General features: G+C 36.7%; 1 long non-coding RNA gene across 1 annotated transcript; it reads right to left on the minus strand.

Annotated features, from left to right (window-relative positions):
• Window positions 1–9,521: 9,521 nt before the first annotated feature.
• On the minus strand, window positions 9,522–27,086 carry LOC141276290 (uncharacterized). The gene is made up of 3 exons (XR_012325555.1): window positions 27,031–27,086; window positions 13,871–13,945; window positions 9,522–9,568 (listed from the first exon to the last, which is right to left on the minus strand). It is a non-coding gene; the product is annotated as an uncharacterized lncRNA (long non-coding RNA).
• Window positions 27,087–27,909: the final 823 nt, after the last annotated feature.

The raw sequence follows: 27,909 nt of genomic DNA on the forward strand, positions 1-27,909 counted from the left end.
ATTTATTCAGAGCCTATCTCTGATGTGATGGCAAGCATGCTTTGGTAACTAAGCAGGTGCATGGTTGTAGGCAACGAAGTCCCAATGCTTCCCCTGGTAACATGTTATCACCGTGTATACATTAAGCTGAGGTGTTTTAAGATGTTTAATTACATTTTATCTAAAGAAGATAGAAAGATTACCTAACCACTCCAGGAATTCTAAGAAATCACAGTAGGTCAAATTTCTTCATTTAATCTAAAATGTCTGTCCCAATTTGGTTTCAGTCTACCTCTGCAGCATATATGCTCAAAAATCCGGGCACTAAAAACTAGTAACCCTTCCTCAAATGTATCAGATTTTCTTATGGCCTGATGTCTTTATGTTGTTCCGGGTTATCTGAGGTTCGTTATAAAAATTCTAAACGCATATAGGAAGAAGTTCTTACATTGACCGGAAGAGTCAACATAAGGAATGACCTAGAAACACACCAGGTGCTTTACAGAAATTAAATCTCTGAATCACCTCAACAGACATGCAGAAAGCTGTCATACCTGTTTACTGGCAGACTGAGGCTCTGAAAGGTTGAGTGACCTATGAGAGGTGACACAGTCATGAACAAAGCATTGAACCGAAATCCGGTTCTGTGTGACTCCAAACTTAACTTTTTCTGACTACATCAGGGAGGTGTTCTGTAAGAAGAGGGAAATCTTGCATTGCAACTTGAAGAAGGTGTTAAGTGCACACAAGGCAGACAAGAAGGAGGTCAACATTTGTAGAGAGGAAACCTTCCTGTCTCACCAGATGTAGGTGGTGGGTCACAAGAGCACTGGGCAGTTGACAGAGGAAGATGAGGGAAAATAGTGATAGAAATTGCTCAGATCACATGACCTCTCCGAGGGCAAATCAAAAACTGGTACCCACGCACCAGCTGGAGAATTTCAAGCAGTCTGCGGAGAGGATAAAGGAGATACTGAGACTGACTAGGGATCCAGGGATTCTAGGACTTAATGACCATACTGCTGACTCTCTCCTCTGAAGATGCCAAAGAGGAAAGCATTTCATTACACTGTCTCTACAGGCGGCAGAAGTGGTAATTACACAGCAGATCATAAAGTAGACACCTTAGGACAAAAGGATCTGGCTGATTCATCAGTGTTTTGTCCCTCTGACCTCTGTTTTACCTTTACTTTGTACATGAAGGAGAATGAAGGAGATAAGCAAGAGCGAGAAGGACACACCTTTTTGGAAGAAAGTCACAAAGCAAGGATTACCCCTAACATTTGAAGTGTCGGGAGGAAGACCACAAGGCCCATATACTATATATGAAAATATTTTAACATTACAAAGCAATCTAGTAAACTGTTGACAAAAATAGGTTCTATCCTCCTATCTTGATTAATATACTGTAATAACAATGAAGAAGTCCAGCTGTCAATTTAGAATCTTCGGGCTTCTTGGAGTTCTGTGCTGGAATTGACAGAAGAGGGAAAACTTATACCAGCCCCTGACCCGCCTCCTTCTCTCCCCATCCCTGCACGGGGAGGGTGTTCATGTGTGTGTGGACACGTCTTCCTACATTTCCATGCTCAGGGCATACCCAGCTCTCAGGGGTGCAAAGGCCACAGGTAAGGTCAACTTCTAAGAGAATGGACTAAGGGAAAAGGCCTGCACAGGACGTAGAAGTGGACTTGGGGCCATTTGGGCAGGAATTTAGGGGTCTGGTATATTCAGAGCTTGGCCTAGAAGGGGGCAGGTGTTCAGGATCTGGTTGGGAAAGTCCTTTGGTACTTTGGATACTTGACCCCTTAAGGAGGAGGAACAAAGTGGGCTCAGTAAAGCACGGGACACAAGGCAGGGGCAGCTTTTGCCTGGGTCTGAAAACAGTATTGCACAAAGAAGTAAAAAGAATACCTTCCTACAACCCGTATGTACTGTTTTGGCACCAAAGCTTCTCGTTGGTGCTTCACTAGCCTGGCACAGTCTCAGGTGGCCCCAGTCATGTCACAGCACATGGCAGCCCTGCATTAGGCATAGTCTTCAATAAGAGTCCTTGAAAAGTTGTTATGAGTTTTAATGTTAATCTTTTTAAATTTCAAGCAGCTCAAAATCTTTCAAACTCTCATGCAGCAGTCCACATTATCCATACCTACCAGCTCATACACAAAGATTCAAATTGCCATAAAACAATGGAAAAATTTTGAGACGCCCCTTCGTTTCTCCATTGACAACACACACACACACACACACACACACACACCACACACACACACACAGTTTAACTAGCTATTCAATACTGTCCTACGTAAAGGCTGAAATTCACCAGAAAATTGAACCTAAGAAGCCTTAGCTTCTGCCTTAGCTTACTGGCCTGGCCACACAGTTCACTCAACCAGAAAACTCTCAATCAGTTCAAAATGGAGAGCTTTCCTCTACAAACTCACTCTACAAATTGTGTTAGGCTCCACATCACATCTACCCTCCTGCAGCCCTAGTGGACAGAACAAGTTTCTCTGAGAGGATCATTTCTGTTAACCAAACTTTAAGTTCTTTTCCCAGATCCCTAACATGATTTGACTGAATTTCTTGAAGCTTCTGTGTGTAAAGGTTGCAGAATGTCAATTCTCTAGCGATGGGATTTGGAAAAGGGACCGAAACCCAGAGCCTTTATTCAGAGTGAGGAACCACCTTTATTACTAAGTATTCCATACAATGATATTATAGCTATTTGCCATGTTCCTTTTATCCAAGGGTTTGACACAATTTCTCACCATTCTGAGACCTGCTCCAAAAATTATATCAATGATAATCAATAATATTTATTGAGAGCCTATGACGTTCCAGACATTGCGCTTGGTATTTTTCATAATAAGTTCTCTTCTAACCTTATGCCAACCTTACGAAATGGTTATGGTTATTATTTTTTACTATTATCATTGTTCCTGTTATTGTTATTATTGATATTATTATTTTTACACCTTTATTGGAACATTACTGATATTATCATTATAAAGATGAGAAAACTGAGGCTTGGAGAAGCTAAGTAAGTTGTCTAAAGTCACATAGCTAATAAGTGGCAGGACCCTGAGTCAAAACCAGACGTTATAACAGATTGCAGAGGCTTTCTATTTCATGACACAAATACCCAACTGCGTTTGTAAAGCAAATTTCTAGGAGACACAAAGACAGGCAAACATTCTTCTACCTCTTCAGTCCTTAACCTGGAAAGAAATTAAAGGAGACAGTACCAAAGTGGAGTAACAAGAACCATATAATTTCCCGTCCCACCTGAAACAACTAAAAATAGATAAGAATTTATATATATATATTTGTAAAATATATGTATTTTACATATATTTGTATTTTCCACAAAATATGTATAAATATATGTAAATTTATGTATATATATGTAAATTCTTCTTTATTTTAAAATATATATATATGCAGTTTTTAAGACATTAGACATTAAGTATCTAAAGTGAGTGATATCTGAGAGATAGAAAATCAATGAGATAAGTCCTAAGATTGCCTCAACTTACTGCCTTGCGAGAGTTCGTGGGCTATGGTACCGAGGAGAAACCATTTTACTCCTAGATATTTACTCAAGAAAAATAAAAGTGGATGTCCATACAAAGAGTTGCACGTGATGTTTAGAGCAACAGCTGTATTTGTAACAGCTAAAAACTAGAAACAACACAGATGGATAAGTACAATGTGGTATAGCTATACAATGGAATAGTACTCAGTAAAGAAAAAAAAAGAATACTTTTTTGGCTCTTTTTAGACAAAAAGAGAGCATACTATATGGTTTCAATTTATATAAAATTCTAGAAAATGCAAATGAACCTAAAGGGACAGAAAGCAGATCTGTGGTTCCTTGAGTGCAGGAAAGAAGGATTACCAAGTGACACAAGGAACTTTGGGGGATGAGGGATATATTCACTACCTTGACTATGGTGGTGGTTTCATAGGTGCATATATTATGTCAAAACTTATCAAATTTTACACTTGAAATATGTGCAGTTTATTTTATGTCAAGTGTGCCTCAATAAAGCTGTTTAAGAATAGTTTAACAAGATGAAAGGTTTCTATCTTGTTTATATATTCCTTTTGGTTTCTTATCACTGAATACAAGCTTCATAAGAGCAGAGATATAGTTTATTTTGCTCATTTTGGATCTCTGGGATTAGGTGTTCCAATGATTACTTCTGAGTAACAATTATCCCAAAATACAGTGGCATAAAATGGCCATATGTCATGCTCATGGGATTCTTTGCATCAGGAATTAGGGCAGAGTTGGGATGGTACCTCTCTGCTCCATGGTGTTTGGGGTCCCAACAAAATTGCTGGGAACTGAAAGCATCAGGGCTCCTTTTAATCACCATGTAGTCAGTCATGTGGTCTCTCCTACGTGGAGGCTCCAGGGGAGCCAGACTCCTTCCCTGTCACGTCTGGGCTCTCAAGATCTGGCTCCCAAAAGAGAGATACAGGAAGAAGCTGTGTCACCTTTTAGTGACCTAGCTCCAGAAGTCCCAAAGGATCTCTGTCATCACATTATTTTTAGTTAAAGCAGTTATCAAGACCTTCCCAGGTTTAAGGTAAGAGAACATAGACCCCACCTCTCAGTGGGGGAACTCGCAACATATTTGTCAACATTTTAAGAAGAGCATGTGGGAAGGCATATATATTGGTTCAGCCACCTTTGAACAATTCAGTATGCTACACGGTGTTTGTATCATAAAATGAATATATGAACAGGAGTTAGTCATTTCAACTTGGTTTGCAGTCTTACGTGCTACATAAAATTAAATTCAGGCATCCATTCCATAGACAGTTGGAATGCATCTTTTTATATAATGTGGATTCAGAGAAAAATGTTATAACCTACACCTTGGATGGAAAAGCTTATATTTTAATAAGATAAATATATAAGAAAAGATAAAGAGAAAAACATAGGTAATGGCAACTTGTCATAGAAGGTTTAAAACATAGGGGAAGGTATTTAATACTATCAGGGCTTTGAGAGGGCAAGGACTACTACCAGCTGAAGAAGCCAGTAACTGCTGCATGAAATGTGTGCTACCAGTACTAGAACTTGAAAGATTACTAAGCAGAAGATGCTGGAAGACAGGTGTTGAAAGTAAGGAAGTCAGCAGAAGAGTTTGGTGAAGAAGCTCTCCAAGCCCAGCACATTATCTGAAACCAAGAACCCTGTGGAGCAACAGATTCTACACCCCACTTCCAAGATGTTTTAATTTATTAAATGCTCTCCCCCGCCAGAAAATCTGGATGATCAATCAGATTTTAGAACTACTGAGCCATAGGGTTTACATAGATGGGAGTAAAGATATCTATACAAAAAGGTTGGGCCCTCGGGCTTCCCTGGTGGCGCAGTGGTTGAGAACCTGCCTGCCAATGCAGGGGACACGGGTTCGGGCCCTGGTCTGGGAGGATCCCACATGCCGCGGAGCAACTGGGCCCATGAGCTAAAACTACTGAGCCTGCGCGTCTGGAGCCTGTGCTCCGCAACGGAAGAGGCCGCGATAGTGAGAGGCCCGCGCACCGCGATGAAGAGTGGCCCCCGCTTGCCACAACTGGAGAAAGCCCTCGCACAGAAATGAAGACCCAACACAGCCATAAATAAATAATTAATTAAAAAAAAAAAAAAAAAAGGTTGGGCCCAAATTATAGAAGACTTGGGATATGAGTCAGTTGGTCTGCAATAGGTGCCAATGATTATTTCACCTATATTAATTTATCACAGGACCACGCTTTCAGCTAAATCTAACCTTGCACAGGGTTGACAAATCAGATTATAAATTAGCAAATGAAAAATGATAAACAATAGTAGCATTACATACGTGAGGATACTTAGACAAGCCTACAGTGTGACTTTAAATTTTAGTGTTTTAAACATGCAATTTTAGAGCCAGGAGAAAGCTTAGCAGTCTTTTAAGTCATTTTCTTAAGGTCACAGACCTATTTATTTCTTCCCTAAAAGTATGTATGAAGTTTACTGATAGGCACCCTTATATTCTATGTGGAGGAGACAGTGAAAGCTGGTTTCACAGGGATAGTTTTATTGGAGAAATACTTTGTGATATGGAATGAAAGGTGCCTTAGACACATAAGATGTTATGCCTATCATACTGCTGTCATATTATTTATAAAGCAGAGGCTTTTTGTATCACTTTAAAAAAAATAAATTTACTTATTTGTTTATTTATATTTGGCTGCGTTGGGTCTTCGTTGCTGTGCGTGGGCTTTCTCTAATTGCAGCGAGCAGGGGCTACTCTTTGTTGTGGTGCACGGGCTCTAAGCACGCGGGCTTCAGTAGTTGCAGCACATGGGCTCAGTAGCTGTGGCTCGCGGGCTCTAGAGTGCAGGCTCAGTAGTTGTGGCGCACGGGCTTAGTTGCTCTGTGGCATGTGGGATCTTCCCAGACCAGGGCTTGAACCCAAATCCCCTGCATTGGCAGGCGGATTCTCAACCACTGTGCCACCAGGGAAGCCCTTGTATCACTTTTGTGCACTGGTAGATTTTGGCAGTTCTGTGGTTTCCTTTGGTACATGATTTATTGTGTCAACTAATCCTGAAAAAAAAAATCTGCAGTAAATAAGTGGATAAGTTGACATTGGTCCAGCAAGACAGTTTGGTATGAAATTTAAGTTCATTTGCACAAAATGACAGCAATAGGAGAAATGCATTCATTGTTTGCCAGTTTTGAATAGCTAAGTCTGTTCTTTACCAAAATTTCTAATTTCTAATTGGGATTCTAGGTAATATTTCTCTCTCTCTCTTTCTCTCTGAATGGCATCTGTGGGTCTCTTTTGATAATGAATACGCCAAGGGACCCAGAGTTAAGTCTAGGCCTCATAACTAGGAACATTTCCATCAAAGATGGTTTGTTAATAATAAAGTAAGGAAGGAAAAAAGCTATTTGCTTCTTTTGTGTCTCTGACCCTCCCTTGGTCCTGCCAGGCCTGCCTCAGCATCAGCAGAGTTCAGTGGTAATTAAAGCAACAGTGTTGTGAAAAAAGTGTGAATTACTTTTACGGGAAGACTTGGATGTTGTTAGTGACTGACAAAGCACAGCAGGGGGCTCTGCTGGATATTAAAGAGTGATGGTAGTCCCTGGGTTGTAAGGTGGCTTTTCAGCACAATACAAAATTGTGACTTTTCACAAGTTGATATCTCTGGAACCATTCAAGTTATCAGCTTAAAATTTAGAATTTTTTTCCTTTGGCAAGGTTGTGGAGCAAAACTCTGTCACATTTCATGAAATATGGTATGGTGGTTGGAATGATGGAGAGCTAAAGTATATTTTCTTTCTTTTCTTCTGCAGGATTTTTGACTTTATTATGGAATTATTTCAACCTTGAAGATTGTTGAAAATAGTGAGGAAAAAGCTATAAAGGATCATATGTTCAACCCTCTCTTGGCAAGTTATTTTAATGTCAACTACCTAGGCTTTCTGTTTCTGTCATTTTCAAAGAAAAAGGAAGTACAAACCAGCACTCTGTTGACAATGCCAAGGAATGCCAACTCTGCACTCTCAACGCTGGGGTATAAATATCCACATGGATGGTGAGCTCATGTGAGCAGAGCCAGCCAGGAAAAGTTCTGATTTGCGCTTTATCGCTGCAAATCATGTTAAGCCACCTCCCACACAGGTATGCTATAATGTTGATTCTGTTCCTTATCCAGTGAGAAAAAATGTCCTTAGCCAAATCCAATAAACCACCTTCTGCAGACGTGAAGCAGAAGCATAAAATAGCTATTAATCACTTGCTATTTTATAAACTAACAGACACTACCGGTGTTCCTGAATCAGGTTCCTAGAGCACACACGGATTCTATGTTACAGCATACACCAGCAGACTGGGGCAGCCTGCCTTGGTACAAGAAAGGATAAAAATGCAACTGGAGGGCAGTGGGAAGTATGTATGTAATGTGAGCCTGGATTAGTGTTAGATTTCTAATGTAAATAAGAAATATACCAGAGAAATATAATATACTGGAGAACACATATGTTCTCTATTGTTGATCACTTTTTTTCCTTAAGTGAATGGACTGAGATGATAAGTGAAATTCCTGCCATTGGCATATTTTCAGTAACCCTGGAAACATCTAATAGCAGTGGGACACCTTGTGGATCAATGACACAGCAGAGAAGAAAGCAGTATTGTATAGTGGAGGACAACACAGACATTGAAGACCTGATGTCCTCATAGACTGTGCAACCACAACTTCCTCATGTAATGTAAAGGGGTGTAATAACCAAAAAACACCTTACTTTGAAGATTGAGTTAATATTTAAAAATTGTTGAGCAAAACGCCATAGACATGATCTGATAAAAGCTGTTACTATCATCAGCATCTTTATCATCATCAGCATCATCAAACTCAGTGCTATTATGCAGCAAGGTGAGTCTGGGAATTCACTTTGCTTTTAGATATACTGATTTTGTTTGATTTACCAAGCAGTGGGGTAGTACTTTTAAAGCAGTGCAAGGTTACAAAAATGGCATTTAGGGGATGAGACTGTGACATGCCAAACAATAGACTGTTTAAATAGACAACAATGATATAAACAGAATAAGTGGGGTGCTCCAAATGACATTCTTTCACCCCACTAGTGCAAAGTTTAATTAGTATGTAAATAGCATACTCATTTACAATTGACATAATGCCACCTCTTTTTCATGCCAAGCTGTCAGGGCCTATGAAACTGCAAAATTCCTGACACTAAACATTTGTTGTAAACTGATCCTTCCAAAAGTAACTTAGCTAAAGCAGAAAAGGCAGGAAAGGTGATAATTGTGTTTTTTTAAGCCTTTTCTCCTTTCTTTCTTTCAGAAAAAAGGGTCCAAACTGCTTTTGGGGAGAAATTCACCACATTCTATTGGGCTGAGGGTAAATTCAGAAAAAAAAAAAAAATTAAAAAAAAAACACATATGAACCACCAACCCCAGAGTGATGAAAAGCAAAATGGGTAAGGAAAAAAATACCCTCAATTGACACAGCTATTTTCATCACATCAAATCAGCCATCTGTTCTTGACATAGTTTATTATCATTAGGAAGATTTTCTCAATTCAGACATGGTGATGAGGAAAGATGAAGAATTAACCAGATAAATAGCCAATTTGGAAAATTCAGGCTGAGACCCTTTTCCTCAATTTCCAGCCCCTCTTTTCTCCCTGCTCCATCATCACACTCCAATTATTCCAAGAAAAGCTTCAATGACATGATTAGACATGTTTATGGTATTGTTTTTCTCCCACTTGCATAGGCATAACAAACTAAACACACTAGGTAACAAATGATTCAGAGGTGATCGACATTGTACAAAAAAATAATAATTTTCCATTGTTAAAAAGGGCCGCGTAAACTTAGAATGACTCGTGGCTACAGTTAAGGGGGAGGGAATTAAATACTCTGAACTGAAGTATAAAAATGCTGATGTTTTCGTCCTGAAATTTATTCATTAGAAATCCATCAATTTACCTTGGGATAAGAGTGTGTAGAGGAGAAAATGTTCTTTGAAATCATCACAAGGTAATTCCAACAGCTCCGTGTGGGATAATCTGGAAGGAATAAGTAAACATTGGACTCTCATAATAAGAAGAAAATGTTTAAATCGTATGTTTAATATTGACTTCATAAAGTGAGGTTGGAAATCCACAAAAGTTAAAAGCTCATAAATTTAGGAAAAAATAAAAGAAAACGCTTGACAAATTTCAACACAACTACTCAGAAAAATTAGTCGAGCTGGTTATTTTATCTACATAATGTCAAAAAACAAGTTTGATTCTCCTTAAATAGTTCACAAAATCATCATGTTAGAATTATACGAACCTAATCCACAGATTTGGATTATAATTAAAATCATATCTTTTTGACTGAAAATTTTAAAATATTAATAGCAGTAACTATTGAAGTTCCACCATGCAAACTCCTTCATAAAGATACTTCTATCCTAACACCCAGGTTATTTTGTGTGTATATATCCTTTCTTTGATAACATTCTTGTGATCTTTTATTCTTATCTTTATACTTGTTACTAATTGTCAAACGTGTTATAACTCCTCCTTCTTCATAACCTACTAGTCATCAATGTTGCTAGACTTTTCTTTAATGACACACTCTTTTCTTGATTTTTGTCTATGTCATACAATCCTGACTTTCCTCATAACTCTTAGAACGCTCTTGCTTTTTTTTTTTTTCTCCAATAAAGCTAAGAATGGACATAATCATTCTACCACAGCATTCATCAATTCAACAAATGTCTGCTAAGAAACTACTATAAGCCAGGTGCTGTGCCAGGTGCTAGGGACACAATAGTGAGCCAAACAGATGTGGTCCTTGCCCTTATGGAACTTAACTTTCTACACCAGAGGTCAGCAAACTAAAGCCCTCAGGCCAAATCCAGCCAGCCACCTATTTTTGTAATAGATTTTTACTGGAACACATGCCAATTTATTTGCCTATTGTCTGTGTCGCTTTTGGTCTATGAGGCACAGTTAAGTAGTTGCAACAGAGAACTTTGGCCCACAAAGCTTAAGATATCTACTCTCTGGTTCTTTACAAAAAAAGTTGGCTGACCCTGGTAGACTCCAGATCCATCTTCAACTGTTCTAGCTCTGCATACTTTCTCTCAGAGAGTGTATTTTTCATTACTTATGGTTTCAATTCCTTCTTCTATAGAAATGACTCCACAACCTCTATTTACAGTCATGACCTCTCTTTTGAACTTCAATCATAGATTTCTAACTGCCTACTCAGCATCCCCACCTACCCACCCACCAAAAGAATAAATCACCATTACTTCAAGGTAGCTAAGACTGACTTCATTTTTTCCCTAAAGCCAACTCTTTACTACATCAGGCACTCAATCACTAGGATTTGAAAATTTGGTGTCTTTATTTCCTTCCAACATCCAAGTAGCAAAAAATAAGAAAAAAACAAACTCACATGTTCTTTACGTCTGTCAAATAGTTTTTGTTTCTATTGCCATCATCCCTATAGGCTTAAACCCCCAAACCTCATCCTTAGAATAATGTCATCACCAGTCTCCCTGTGGTCAGTCTCTTATGTCTCCAGTGATCTATCGGTCAGTGATCTATCTATACACCACTTTGTATATCACAGTCCTCCTCAGTAGCTCCCCATTACCAAGAGCAGGGTTGTCAAACTGTGGCTGAGACTGTCCCATGTGAGGATGCTGCAAAATGACTTCAAGGGGCCCACAAGTCCCATTGGACACACTGAGAGTTTTCTGATGCTGAGTGTCCCGAGTAGATGCACCACTATCTCTTTTTTTCAAAGGTACATAGATGTTTTTCTGATAATTAAAATACAAATTCGCTTCTTAAAATTACATTTCATCGTAACTTTTTACCACTCTCTATTTTCCCCAGCAATTGATTCTAAAGGTGCAGCTACTTGTTTTCTGTATTTCATAATGAAAGGGTCCTCACTGGCCATTTAAATACCTACTCTATCTTCAGAGAGGGTCTATTATCAATTCACAGTGGAACTATGGGAGGCTAGGACCTCAGCTGTTGGAGGGAAAAGTGAAAGGGTACAATAGCCTAAATGCAACTCTCTTCCTTTCCTCTCTCCTTGGATAAGAACTACAGACTTAGAGGACTTTGTGGGGTACAGAAAGGCCTTGGGGGGAAAAAAAGGCTGCTCAGGTCTAACTCAGTTCTAGACTTGAAAAGAAAGGAAAACATGTATCCTGATGTTTCTACACTTTCCAGCTCTGGTGATCAGAGAGGGTAAGCAGATCAGGATTCAGGACAGAAGCTTCAATGAATGATATGTATTTGGCAGCGTTGTCCTCTCAGTCATACTTTTTAGAAACCTAAAAAAGGTGGTGGAAAAGAGAACATGTGTACAGATGTAACGCAGGGGCCTCTAAGTTCACATTTTTAGCCTTGCGGGATCAATTGCTTTCAGCTTAGCCCTTGTGCCAGGTCCCAGCTTTCTCTCCCACCACCTCCCTATGATCTGTCTGATACGTGGTGGTGATTCTCCTCTCCGCCTGGCATGTTATGTCACTGTATCTCTGGCACCCAGTGCAGTGCTATCAACCAGCAAGCAGAGAGAAGCACAAAATTGTTTGTGTTGCCAATACCCCCTGGCTGCAGAGTAATCCTAAAGCTCTACCTTTTGTTCATGTGTTGATTAGTTTGTTATGGTAAACACTCAGGCTGATTTACAGAAACCATATCTCAGAATTCTCTCTAGCATCACAGAACTTAGAGGGAGGTAGAATGGGAAAGTGGGACAAGATTTGGGGGAAGAATTATATCTATCAGGTGTGAAACTTTGAGTTAGTTGATTTCTCAGAAATTCAGTCCCCTCTGTGGTAACTTGGAATAACCACTGTGACCTCATTTCAGTTATAATGACTACAGGAAGTTAAGTATGTAAGGGTCCAGCGTGGTACTGATACATAGCTGGCACCCAACAGGCGTTTCAAGAAGAGGGAGGGATAGATGGGCATTTGGGACTAAAACAAGGCCCTTTATCCGTATTCCACCTGCTTTAGTGTAGGTCTGAATTATGGTTAGCCTAGGATTACATTCCAAGGATATCTGCAGGGGCAAGTTGCTCTGATCCAGTCAAAGGGAATTCTTGGATCTGAGAGTGATTAACCAGGAGTGAATTAATATTTATTGAGCTCCTAGGGCACATCAGCCAGTCTAGCAGGTCTTTTATGTATGTTTTATTTCATACTCACAACTAGTCTCTGATATAGATAGGATTATTTCTCCTGTTTATGACCTTAAGAAAAATAAGGCCAGAGAGGTTCAGTAAATTCCTTGTATCCACTCAGTTATTAAACAGCAGAGGACTTGCAATCAGGTCTAGGTGATTCTAGAGCACTTCTGCTCCTTCTAAATCACCAACCTATCTCTCCTATAGACTCTTTATGAAGTCACCCTTATCAATGTTCATGGCCACTGTTCAACTTCCTTGTATATCATCATCCCTTTCTACATCCAACAGATTATTTCATTTCATGAATAGAAAAGGCAGCAAGTGTTTACAACACTCAAGTCTATATATTTGAAATAATAATTATTGAAATGTCTGAAAAAAGCAGGACCACCCTGAGAATAAGTGCAATCACTCCCTGTGAGACAGGGAGTTGGTCATCACCTAACTACCCAGAATTAATCCAACTTGGCTCTGATGGAAGCCACAACCACTTATGGCTGGCATGATGCCTTTCATCTGGGTCTTTGATCTGTCTGAAAGATAACTTTGATTTCTGGAAAGTCTAATTTCCTGTCCTCACTTGCTGCAGCAGGAAGTTGGTAGAAACTGTTTACATCCAAGACTTGCAGGGTACAGCTCTCAGAACCTGGTTCATATATAAGTAAATAGTAAGTAAAATAAGGATAAAATGATGACATTCTTCAAGAAACAGCCTTAGGTCCTTGAAAATGATTATTTCTGTTTGCCTGCAACTGTAAAAATGAGTTTCAGGCAATAGATTTTCTTTTATATAGTAAATGATAAATGACCATTTAAACATTGACTCATCCACCAACAAAGATATAAAAAAACATAAAAACTTACTGCGCTAACAGGGAATGTGAAGACTGAAGTCACCTGATTTTTCAACCCGGTGATTACACCATGGGGACATTCATTTGTCTTTACTTCAACTCTGGAATTGCATAAAATATATTCTGCCAGCCAAGAAAATCAAGCCCTTTAGCTCCTACACATTATATATTTTTTCCTGACCCTGTATATATGTTTTTCATCCAAGTTAGTATATCCTCTTAGACTTTGAAAACTGTGATGTCGAGTCAACTATCCATTCTAGCACCCGAGAAAAGTGGGAATATCCTTCTTTGAATACTTACTTTGCCAAAAGAGCATGCAAAAATGTTATTCACTTGTTAAGGGTCAGAGCCTGGGCTGGGAAATTGCCTTCCATACTGAGATCAAATCAGAAGAACCAAAGCAAAGAAAAAAAGAGATACAATTTCAGCAAGGGAAATTTTTTTCTGTAAGCACTTATTATTTTTACTCTTTTCAAAAAATAATATCACAAAAATAAATATCTTCACAAAAATAAATATCCCATGTTCACTTTCCACGTAACCTCAACAACACTAGCAATATAATGTCTTACAGTTAAAATGTTTAAACGAGAGAAAAGGAAAGAGAGTAGAAACAGGAGGAGAGAATGTAAATAATTTTTCTGGCATCAAGGGAAGAGGGGAGCCTGACCTTGAAATTTTCAGTAAGTACTTGTCTGGCAGATCACAAAATTCAACCAATTCAATATCTTCCTTTCTTAGGTACAAGTGCTATGGGATAAACATTTTGGCTTTAGATAATTGTTATTATCCTCTCCCACTCCCCTGCCCTGCTAGTCACAGCAGGATACATTCTTTGTAAACCTATTATTTTCCACCATTAGTGTATCTATGGTTTTTAAATGGATCTCCTAAGCACGAAGTAAGTGATATTAAGGAATTAATGCCAATTTTTACTTACCGTTGACAGCATTTCTTAAATAAGAATGCAAAAATATTGTCATGTCAAATATTAGATGGTGGAGCTAACCTCCACCCTCACCCCCAAAGTAAAACTACTTATCTTCCCCTTTAGAAGCAACCTTAACTTTAACTGAACAACATTTTTATATATCTATTTGCATATAAACAGATTGAAATGCATATTGGCTTCCTATTGCTGCTATAACAAACTGCCACAAATTTAGTGGCTTAAGCAAGATAACTTCATTATCTGACAGTTCTGTAGAAGTCTCATGAGGCTAAAATCAAGGTGTCAGCCTCTTCCTGACAGTTACAGAGAAGAATCTGTTTCCTTGCCTTTTTCTGTTTCCAGATGCTGCTTACTTTCCTCGGTTTGTGGCCCCCTTTCTCCATCTTTAAAGCCAGCAATGAGTAGTTGAGACCTCAAATTCTATCATTTTTGACCTTCTGCCTTCCTCTTTCCTTTTTAAAGACCTTATTGATTACCTTGGGCTTGACCAGATAGTCCAGGATAATGTCTCTAATTTAAAGTCGATTGATTAGCAACAACCTTAATTCTATCTGCAACCTGATTCTACTTTGCCATGTATAGTAATATATTTACAGGTTCTGGGGATAAGGACATGGATTTCTTTGGGCATCTTGCTTGCAAAAAAATTTATACATATATATATAAACATATATGTATATCTTATATATATATGAGATAAATACTGAACTCTAAATAGATATTTTTTAACTTGGTGTTTTAATGGTTTTATTTTATGCTTTTTTCCTTTATTTTTTTGAATTATAGTTGATTTACAATGTTGTGTTAATTTCTACTTTACAGCAAAGTGATTCAGTTATACATATATATATATATATATATATATATATATATATATATATATACACACATTCTTTTTCATATTCTTTTCTATTATGGTTTACCACAGGATATTGAATATACTTCCCTGTGCTATACAGTAGGACCTTGTTGTTTATCCATTCTATATATAATAGTTTGCATCTGCTAATCCCAAACTCCCAATCCATCCCTCCACCAGCCCCATTCCCCCTTGGCAACCACATGTCTGTTCTTAAATAGATATTTTTAAGTTGTGTTACTTTTTAAAAAATATGCTTCTAAATTTTAAAATAAAATGTTATAAAAATACTAGATGTTTGAAGTTATGTTTTTAGAACAAGCTTCAAGTTTAGAAAGGTTTGACTTTCTTTTAGAAATATGCAAAAAAAAAAACCCAAACCCTTTCTGCTTCTCCTTTTGTCTATCTCTTGGTGTTTTCTGCTTTTGGTATAATTTTTGCATCATCAAGGTATATAACACTTAAACTCAGTCCCCAAAACTGAATTTCACAATTGGTTATCTGAGGTTTATATTCAAATATAGTCAACAGTCACTATCAATCATTTCTCCATTCCTGAGTTATTTATTTTAATTCTTCTCTCTGTTGCCTGGTATTCACCTTCATATAGTTCTTCATTTCAAGATAGGTTCACAGACATTGTACTTCCCTAGACCTTCTATGCTTAAGAATATCTGGTTTTGGTTTTGATACCTGGGTGATAAACATCTTGAGTCACACTTCCTTAACAGTAGGACTTTGCAGTAATTTTTCTATGGTCTTCTGGAACTAAATGTTGCTTGGAGAAGTCAGAGGCCAGCATGATTTTTTTATATGATAGTATACTTTTTTTTTTGCCTCAATGAATAAACATTTTTTTAATTACTTGAAATTTAATATTTTAACCAGGCTAAATTTTATCAGTTTTTTTTTCTGGAACATAATATCTTTAAATGTACTTAATCAGTTTTTCCCTTAATTTCAGAGAAAATTTCTACTATTACATGGTGGAATTGTATGTTCCTTTTATAGATTTTCAATGCTAGGATGCACATTATAAATTGCATTAAATCATCTTAATCTTCATTCCTTTGTAATACCTTATTTCTAATTACTTTTCTTTCTTTGTCTTTTCCCTCTGCACTTATTGTGAATGTCTTAAGACTTCTCTATGTCAGTACTTGTAGAACAACTGTGTTTACAGGTCTGCAGGATGGGTTTCTGGAAATAGGGAGGCTAAATTGTGGCCACCTACCTAAGGGAGTCATGGCATAGTACCTATGAAGCTGTGTTCCCATATCAACATTGACAATCTAAGCTATGTTTAGTTCTTTATAGCTTATAGAGCAATTTCATGTATATCATCTAACATTCACACAGTTCTGACACAGACAGGGAAATATTATTCCCACTTTTCAGGTGTGTGTAAGCAGTCAACTAAATCACTTGACTATAATGAGGATATTAGATAATGTTAATATAAAACCCATTGCTGTTTAGCTGACTCAGTCTTTTTCTTCCTTGCCTATCTCCACTATAAAGGAAAATACTCATTTTCCCAGCTATCCTTGCAGCTAGAGGTGGCCATGTGACATATTTCTGACTGATGAGATGGAAGAAATTCTGCTGCAGGGGTGGATTGGGGGAAAGCTTTTGCTTTTCTGATAAAGCAGTGGGCAGTGCTGATATCTGTCTCCCCCATTCCATCTTGGCTTGATGTGAACACAGTGCCAAGATTCGGGGCAGTCATCGTGGACCCATGAGGAAAAGGCCAGGAGCAATTCAGTTGACACCAGCTTCAACAAGGTTGAGCCATGGAACCAACGTCATCAGCCCCCTGCCTATCTCTAAACCCCTTATTACAGGAGAAAAATAGGCCTCTCTTTGTCTAACCCATATTAGTAATATTTTATACTACTTGTGGCCAAAGCATTCCTAATACTATCAACTGATAGTGTTGTAGATGCAAGGAGATGATTTAAGCTCAGTATCATGTATAAATGTATCTTAAATTTGAATAATAAAGAAATAGTTTATAAGTTATAATCATTTTTTTTTCCTGTTATTAACAAGATTAAGTTACCTCCCATAAGGAACAGAGACCTCACCTGGGAAGAAAAATTTTAGCATTTTAACTCATTGGGCAAGCATTCAAAATAAATTTTTCCAAGAAGCAAAGTTAATTTATGCCAGTTGAACAGAAAATAATATTAGTTTAATTCATTGTGCTTCCAAGTAAACCAGAAGAATATGAATGACTAAAAATTCTCTGTGTATGAATCTAAATATGTTTACTGATTTGCAAGACTGTGCTAGACACTGAATGATTATTTTCATTTACATAGTATAAGCAATTCACTTTCTCATACATCTTAAAAGTCTACCTACACAAGAGATAAGAATTATGTTTTTTTATATTAAAATTGATATAATTTCATGAATCATTTTCATTGACTGATGATTTATAAACTATTCCCCTTCTGGAAAACCATTATTTTTTGAAGCCTCTACTAGTTTCCAAAAAAAAAAAAAATCCCAACTTAATAAGTATCCTACCATGTTGTGACAATTTACAAGTTATGGGTGATCTGGGCAAATCTCTTAATTGGTTTTGAATTGTGCAGTTTGTCTCAGGATTATACAAACATTAAATAATTCAGAGTCTAAATGAAACCTTATAATGGAGCACACCAAAGTTGTTTAGGCAAGTTCTTTTTTTTTTTTTTTTTTGATAATCAGATAATTACACATAACTAGTCATCATTACTTTAAACAAATTACGTTCTGTTGAAGCATGAAAGAGGTTTCTTGGCACTAGTTTAACTAATCTTATTGACAATAGGTGCCTGTTGGCAAAACCTGTTTATTGGTGTTATGGTTTGGTTATACAGCATGTGTAGTTACTGCTCTATAGTGAGTTCCTCTTAATTATATCATTTTTCAAATAAATATTTGTATCTTTTATTTTGAAAAATCACAGGTTCGGTCAGCTTGGCAAATGTGTATATATTTTCAATACAGAATGCTTTGTCTTTTATTCATTGTAGATTATCTGTAATAATACACTGCTTCATGAGACAGCACTAGTGAAGAAAAACAGGCAAGCAGTTATTTGCTGTGCATTTAAGTACTTAAACGGTCACTCTGCTTTCAGACATTCTTGCCTGACTAATTCACTGGAGTCAAATGGTTTAGAGTGCTGTGTCATGCCAATCAGGAGCATTAGCATCGTTTGTGCATTGGAAAAGCTTGTGTTCTGAGGAGGGAACCTTTGGCTCTGTCTACAATGATTAAGTAAAATTGAAAACTAAGGCATTTACTCAACTAATTCTGGCGAAAAGAAAAAAAATGTGGGGTTAATTATTCCAGTAGTTGTAAATGGTAACAGAGTTCAGTGGATAAGTACCACACACTATCTTCCCATTTTCTACAACTGGAATGTTTTTCAGTTTCTGTAGAATGAGGGGCACACTAGGAATACGATCACGGAACATCGCTTAGGGGATGGTCAGAGAAAAGGGGACAGCAAAATTTTCCATCTCTCATTGCTTTACAGGCTTAGCAGGTCTAGGTAGGATGATGATAAACCATTTCCACATAGTTGAATATACACCTAAAAGATCAGCAGCCTTTGGCCACTTAACTTTTTTTTTTTTTAACATCTTTATTGGAGTATAATTGCTTTACAGTGGTGTGTTAGTTTCTGCTGTATAACAAAGTGAATCAGCTATACAAATACATATATCCCCATATCCCCTCCCTCTTGCATCTCCCTCCCACCCTCCCTATCACACCCCTCTAGGTGGTCACAAAGCATCGAGCTGATCTCCCTGTGCTATGTGGCTGCTTCCCACTAGCTATCTACTTACATTTGGTAGTGTCTACATGTCCATGCCACTCTCTCACTTCGCCCCAGCTTACCCTTCACCCTCCCCATGTCCTCAAGTCCATTCTCTATGTCTGCATCTTTATTCCTGTCCTGCCCGTAAGTTTTTCAGAACCATTTTTTTTCTTTTAGATTCCATATATATGTGTTAGCATACGGTATTTGTTTTTCTCTTTCTAACTTACTTCACTCTGTATGACAGACTCTAGGTCCATCCACCTCACTACAAATAACTCAATTTCGTTTCTTTTTATGGTTGAGTAATATTCCATTGTATATATGTGCCACATCTTCTTTATTCATTCATCTGTTGATGGACACATAGGTTGCTTCCATGTCCTGGCTATTGTATCTAAACAGACTTGCAGTGAACATTGTGGTGCATAACTCTGTTTGAATTATGGTTTTCTCAGGGAATATGCCCAGTAGTGGGATTGCTGGGTCGTATGGTAGTTCTATTTTTAGTTTTTTAAGGAACCTCCATACTGTTCTGCATAGTGGCTGTATCAATTTACATTCCCACCAACAGTGCAAGAGGGTTCCCTTTTCTCCACACCCACTCCAGCATTTATTGTTTCTAGATTTTTTGATGATGGCCACTCTGACTGGTGTGAGATGATACTTCATTGTAGTTTTGATTTGCTGATTTGCATTTCTCTAATGATTAGTGATGTTGAGCATCCTTTCATGTGTTTGTTGGCAATCTGTATATCTTCTTTGGAGAAATGTCTATTTAGGTCTTCTGCCCATTTTTGGATTGGGTTGTTGTTTTTTTAAATATTAAGCTGCATGAGCTGCTTGTAAATTTTGGAGATTAATCCTTTGTCACTTGCTTCATTTGCAAATATTTTCTCCCATTCCGAGGGTTGTCTTTTTTTTTTTTTTTTTGCGGTACGCGGGCCTCTCAATGTTGTGGCCTCTCCCGTTGCGGAGCATAGGCTCCAGACGCGCAGGCTCAGTGGCCATGGCTCACGGGATCTTCCCAGACCGGGGCACAAACCCGTGTCCCCTGCATCGGCAGGCGGACTCTCAACCACTGCACCACCAGGGAAACCCTGAGGGTTGTCTTTTCGTCTTGTTTGTTTTCCTTTGCTGTGCAAAAGCTTTTAAGTTTCATTAGGTCCCATTTGTTTATTTTTGTTTCCATTTCTCTAGGAGGTGTGTCAAAAAGGATCTTTCTGTGATTTACGTCATAGAGTGTTCTGCCTATGTTTTCCTCTAACAGTTTGATACTGTCTGGCCTTACATTTAGGTCTTTAAACCACTTTGAGTTTATCTTTGTGTATGGTGTTAGGGAGTGTTCTAATTTCATTCTTTTAAATGTAGCTGTCCAGTTTTTGCAGTACCACTTATTGAAGAGGCTGTCTTTTCTCCATTGTATATTCTTGCCTCCTTTATCAAAAATAAGGTGACCGTATGTGCGTGGGTTTATCTCTGGGCTTTCTTCCCTGTTCCATTGATCTATATTTCTGTTTTTGTGCCAGTACCATACTGTCTTGATTACTATAGCTTTGTACTATAGTCTGAAGTCAGGGAGCCTGATTCCTCCAGTGCCATTTTTCTTTCTCAAGATTGCTTTGGCTTTTGTGTTTCCATACAAATTGCGAAATTTTTTGTTCTAGTTCTGTGAAAAATGCCATTGGTAGTTTGATAGGGATTGCATTGAATCTTTAGATTGCTTTGGGTAGTAGAGTCATTTTCACAATGTTGATTCTTCCAATCCAAGAACATGGTATATCTCTCCATATGTTTGTATTATTTTTAATTTCTTTCATCAGTGTCTTATGGTTTTCTGCATACAGGTGTTTTGTCTCTTTAGGTAGATTTATTCCTAGGCATTTTATTCTTTTTGTTGCAATGGTAAATGGGAGGGATTCCTTAATTTCTCTTTCAGATTTTTCATCATTAGTGTATAGGAATGCAATAGATTTCTCTGCATCAATTTTGTATCCTGCTACTTCACCAAATTCATTGATTAGCTCTAGTTTTCTGGTAGCACATTTAGGATTCTCTATGTATAGTATCATGTCATCTGCAAACAGTGACAGCATTACTTCTTCTTTTCCGATTTGGATTCCTTTTATTTCTCTTTCTTCTCTGATTGCTGTGGCTAAAACTTCCAATACTCTGTTGAATAACAGTGGTGAGAGTGGACAACCTTGTCTTGTTCCTGATCTTAGAGGAAATGGTTTCAGTTTTTCACCACTGAGAATGATGTTGGCTGTGGGTTTTTCACATATGGCCTTTATTATGTTGAGGTAAGTTCCCTCTATGCCTACTTTCTGGAGGGTTTTTATCATAAATGGGTGTTGAATTTTGTCGAAAGCTTTTTCTGCATCTATTGAGAGGATCATATGGTTTACTTTTGAAGAATGACACTCAGGGTTTATAAGCTAATTATTGTGATATGGCATGCTAAGTTATTAGACACTTTTTGTTTTGAGTGTTAGGAAGTCTGTACCCTTCAGCTTAAAATATTCTGATACTTATATACTTTCAAAAGTTTAAAAAAATTATGCTACAAGGAAAAATGGGTCACATTTTTCTTTTATATTATCTTCTAAATTTTATAAAGCACTTTTATAGGATAAGTGCTTTTACACCCAGAATCAGTTACCAAAGTCTTTCCTTTCCCTGCTAATTTCAATGCTAACTCTGTTATAAATGAAGTTTGCTTACAGAGGTGGGCCTTATTTATGTGGGCTTCCTGTAAAGGTGAATTTTCTCTTCTGTTCCATTAATCTATTTGTCTAACCCTGTGGCATTGTCACCTAGTTTAGTTTCTATAGCTTTATTAATTATTAAATTTTTGATATCTGAAAAGGAAAGTCTCCTCATTTTGAGTTTGTTTTTTTTTTAATTCAGGAGCACCTGTTATTTTAGAATTAGCTTACAGGTTAAAAATTTATAGGAATTTTAAATAGCAAAAATTGACTCTTGTTATTAACAGGTATCTATTATTTTGTTATAAATCACCCTAAACTTAATGACATAAAAGAATAATCATTTTGGTTTTCATGTATCACAGTTCTGGGGTTCAGCTGGGATCAGCTGGACAGTTCTTTCTTGGGATCTTTCATGTGGTTTCAGTCTGATGATGATGGAGGCTGGACACATCTTAAGGCCAGTCATTCACATGTCTGGAGGTTGAAGCTGGATGTCAGCTGTGACCTCAGGTGGGATGTTGGCTGGAACTACTCCACACCTCTTCTCCCTGTTGTTTCTCTACTTCCCCATGACACAGGGACTAGATTTCTAGAACAAGCTAGTGTCACAAGGGGTCCAGGCAGAAGTCACATCAATATTTACAACTTAGCCTCAGTATCACATACCATCATTTCTGCCACAGCTTAACCAATTAAGGGAGATGAACATAGACCCCTGTCCTCACCTCTCTGTGCCAGAAATGTCAATAAGGCATTGTAAGGAGAATAGATGAGAAAGGAAATCTTACTGTGGCTATATTGGAAAAAAATGACCTGCCACAATTCTATAGATCAATTTAGGAAAAACTAACATCTTCAACACTATTGAATTTTCCTATCCATTAACATGGTAAAACTCTCTTTATTTAGATTTTCTTATTGTATTTAAATAAACTTTTATTTTTCCACAAATATCATATACATATTTTGTTAGAATTTTCACTAGGCACCTTATTTACCTTTTATGTCATTGTAAAGGTTATCTTTTTTAGAATATATTTTCTAGCATTAGTTATTGGTATGTAGTAGTATTGCTCATTTTTATATGCTAATTTTGTATTTAACAAAACTGCTATACTATCTAATTAGTTATAAAAAATTACATCTATATTCTATTGAATTTTCTACATAGACAATCTTGTCATCTCTGACTAATGATGATAGGATTTTTTTTGATGATAGGATTTTTTTCCAATTCATTTTAACACAAACTTATACAGTACTTACCACATTCCAAGTACTGTTTTAAGCACTTTTAAATAATAACTAATTTAACTTTCCTCCATCAAGGTAGGTATTATTATCTCCATTGTATAGACTAAAAACTGAAGCATATAGAGGATAAAATACTTAGCTAATAAGTTTAGTTATTGAGCTTATTCATTACTTAGTTCACAAGCAATACAGAAATGATTTAAACCTAGGCAGTCTGATCCAAAGTCTATACTCTTAAACATTAAATCATATGGCCTCTAAATATATTTTCTTCCTTTTTCTTCCTTTACTGTACTAGCTGAAGTTTGTAATATAATGTCAAACAGAATTGGAGATAGCAGGCACCCTTTTGTTTTTTATGATATTAAAGCCAATGTTTTCATTATTTTATAGATAAGTACTATGTTTTGTAGATTACTGTTCATCAGATTAATGTAATTCCTTTCTAGTTTTACTTTGCTAAGTTCTTTTCCTTCCTTCTCTTTTCTTTCATCACTTTTTAAAAAATAACAGCTATCTATGTATGCTTAACTTATTGAAGGATTTTGCTAAATCTATTAGGAGAATCATGCTACTTTTGCCCATTCATCTCTTAGTTTGGTAAATTACATTATGTGATATTTCTAATGTTTAATCAATCTTCCCTCTGGAAAGAATTTCATATTATTACACATTGCTAGATGTCAGTGTTCTAATATTTTGTTTAGGAATTTTGAATTTTAGTTTAAAATGAAATTGACAATTTTTTGTCTCATACCTCATATCACGTTTAAGGTTGACTGAAAAAGAACTGAAATGTATTGATATTTTTCAAGTTGTCTTTTTATAAATTCCGTTTGAATTTCCTACTGATAATAGAGGTAGTTGGTATGATAGCAATTTTTAATAAACATTTATGTTTTGATACTTCCTTTATGGCAAAATGTGTTGAATTTTTACAAGTATTCTGTGTACTTGAAAATAATAGATATCATTTCGCAAAACTTACTGAAATAGTAGATTCAGACAATGGTTATCATGGATAAAACCATTAGGAGAAAGGTTGATGGAGAATGAAGCCTGGAGGAATCAGGCAATCACCAAATGAATCGGCTGATTTTTGCATTACTAAAGGAAGGACAAACAGAATTGGTGCTATCTCATTGTAATGCAAGAATGTTAAGTAATTCCACCCTTCCCAGTCCCAAATTGAGACAAAATCTATTCAAGCCTTTAGAGTTAAATTCCATTTACAGAGACTAAAGAAGAATGAGGAACAAGTTAATTAACACCACAGTGAAGCAATCAGATAAATCCAGAATGTGAGATCTTTTTAGAAATGACCCAGTTTCTTTAATCAGTCAATGGCCTAAAGAAAAACAGAGGCAGGGGGTTGGGGTGGTGGTGGAGGCGGGGGTACTTCCCTGGTGGTGCAGTGGTTAAGAATCTGCCTGCCAATGCAGGGAACATGGGTATGAGCCCTGGTCCGGGAAGATCCCACATGCCGCAGAGGCACTGAGTCCATGCGTCACAACTACTGAGCCTGCGCTCTAGAGCCCACAATACTGAGCCCATGTGCCACAACTACTGAAGCCCGTGCTTTGCAACAAGAGAAGCCACTGCAATGAGAAGCACACACACTGCAACAAAGAGTAGCCCCCACTCACCACACCTAGAGAGAAAGCCCATGCACAGCAACGAAGACCCAGCACAGCCAAAAATTTGAAAAATAAATAATTACTTAAAAAAAAAAAAAAAGAAAAACAAGGGGTAATAAAGGAGAACAGCTTCTTTGACCTTATTTCCAATAAACCAAGTGTAAGACACATTCTTAGACAATCAGGATAATTTTAATATAGTGTGGACTGGATTTTGGATGATATCAATAAATTATTGATAATTTTATCGGAAATATTTATGTTATGGTTATGTATAAACAAGTTCATGTTTTTTAGAAATTCTTGCAGAATTATGAAGAGATGGTATAATAACACAGTCAAAATTTGCTTTAAGTTTTGAAGGAAAAAAAGAAAAGAATACGAAACACGTTCTATATATGTTCATTAGATCAAGCTTGTATAAATTTTTTCAAATAAATATCCTGATTTATTTTTCTCAATTAATTATAGGTATAGTTAAATATTCACTTATACTTGTATTTGTCTTAATTTTTGTTTTATATATTTTTGAGGATAAAATCTTGCTTTATATATTTTAGGTGCATAATATTTTTAAATTTTTTATTTTCCATTGTACTGAGTCATTCATCATTACTTAGTTATCTCCTTTAATCTAAGTAATCCTTTTTAGCTCAGTGTCTACACTGTCTGATATTAATCAACTGCACTAGATTTTTTTTCTTTTCCTTTTTTTGGGGGGGAGTATAGTATTAGTGGTATACCTTTTGCATTCTTATACATTCAACCTATTTGCATTTTAATGTACTATATATGTCTATTTGTCTTTCATTGTGTCATTTACTCCATTTAGATTTATTATAATTATTGATGGATTCAGGCTTATTTCTACCTTATTTTGAAGTACAGATTGGTCACACCTTTTCTATATGTTTCTGCTGTCTTTATTTTCTTCTTTTGAATGAACAGAATATGGTCTCTGATTATATATTTTTTCTTTTTACTTAACACTCTATTTCTTTTAATGATTACTTTAGGAATCTTAACATGCATACTAATTTATCAAATTCTAAAGCTAATCATTTTCTTTACTCTCCTTCTGAACAAATGTTAGAAGACTATAACTTTGATAACTCCTTCCCTTTTCACGCATTATTGCTTTATGGATTTTTATGTAATCTTAGTTTTTTCTTTTAGAAACACAAAAGTTTAAGTATTGTTTTATATAGTCAATGTTTGTTTAGACTTCCCAACTTATTAGTTACTTTTTTTGATCCTTATTCTTCCTTGCATCTCAGACCTTTCACATTGAACTGCTCTTATTTTACCCTTACTCTTGAAAAATACTTGTTGAATTCTAGGTTCACAGTTATTTTCTTTTAAGGCACTGAAGGTATTCTATTGTCTCTGGCTTCCACTGCTACTGATAAGAAGTCAACTATTAGTTTAATCATATTTATTTAGACAATTTATTTTTCTGTCTGATTTTGAGATCATCTCTTTGTCTTTGGTGATATCCAGCTTTAGCATTATATATTTAAATGTGGACTTTTAAATTTATCCTACTTGGGATAACTCAATCATGTGTTCTCCCTTTTTGTTTTTGCTGTACTACATTCCAGATAATTTCTTCAGATATAGTTTCCAGATTATTAACTCTCTTTTTATCTGTGTCTAATTTGATTTTAAAAGTACTGAGTTTTAAATTTCAATTATTATATTTTTCTTTCATTGATCTCTTTGGTTAATTTTATACTTGCTTGGTCATTGTTCTAAATAAACTCCCCTCTCCTACTCATTTTTATCCTCTATATTAAGTTATTAAATATACTAAACCAAGTCTTTTTTGATATTTCCAATATAGGAAGATTTCGGGTACCATTCATTCTGCTCATGTTTCCTGTTGCTTTTTGTGTTCTGTAATTTTTGAAATTGAGTTCATATTCTTTGAAACTTTACTCACACCAATTTGTTGTGGCTTGGATGGAAATAGGCTCCTTTAGATAGAATCTGCATTTACTCTGGCTAGGTGCCTGGGGACACTAGTAATTCAGCATCACTTTAATTGATGCATGGCCTGAATTTTATTTGAACATATCCAGGCACTGTGGATTCCGTCTGCAAACCCAGCCAGTAAAGATTGGCTTGTGGTATGAATTCCCAAAGAAGAAGTCTTTCCTTTAGTCAAGGTTCAAGATGAGCAGTTTATCTTGCTGATCCCTTGGGAAAAGGTAATATTTCTACTTACTGAGAGTGTGGCTCTTTAGGGTCCCAGCTTTATGGAGAGGGTCACCTTTAGATGCCATATTCTTCACTTGTGAGCACTGCAACCTTTAAGAATGTCAAAAGGAAACAAGTTTAACTGGGTTTGATCATTGCCCTGAGGACAAAAATTATACTAACTGTTTTACTTGCCCCTTGGGTTCTTACTTTCACTTCGTTTTTGACCTCTGAGAACTAACTTTCTTCCCATGCTACTGATATACCTAAAATATGTATTTTTATATTCAAATCAATACTTTTAGTTGTTTATGTGGGAGGATTCATCTCTGTTAAACTACTGGAAGAAACAGTTTCAAGAACTCCCACATCACCTTTGTCTGAGTGAATTACTTAAATGACTGGGAGAACTATCTTAAAAGTAGCGAATCATGTGCCTGGGTTTGCGCTAACCACATTACTCACAACTGGCAAGATGCAATGCAGCTACAAGTGGCTCCAATGGTCACAGTAAGTAAGTGTAAATACCATAACATTCTCAGAAGGCTCACATGACACCACATTAACCTAAGAGAAGACACTGAAATTCATTAGGTAGTTCCTTAGAACTTAGAATCTTAACTTAGATGGCAATAGTGGTGACTACAATAATAAAGTCGTTTGGCTGAGTCAGTGAAGGAAACTGGAGATTTGGGTTTGGAGTTAAAAGTAGTGAATATGGTTCTGGATTGCCTGCCCACAGGTGTGTCTTCTAAACTCACCTCTGCCAGTAATGGTTTCTGTGAAGCTAGGCAAGTCGCCTCTCTTCTCTGGGCTTTATTTTACTTATCTGTAATGTAAAGATGCTGAGGGCATGTGAGACAAAATCTGTGGTCTCTCAACCCTCAATTACCACTTTATATCTCCT

The sequence above is a fragment of the Tursiops truncatus genome, chromosome 14 (assembly GCF_011762595.2).
Source record: "Tursiops truncatus isolate mTurTru1 chromosome 14, mTurTru1.mat.Y, whole genome shotgun sequence".
Classification (NCBI taxonomy): Eukaryota; Metazoa; Chordata; class Mammalia; order Artiodactyla; family Delphinidae; genus Tursiops; species Tursiops truncatus.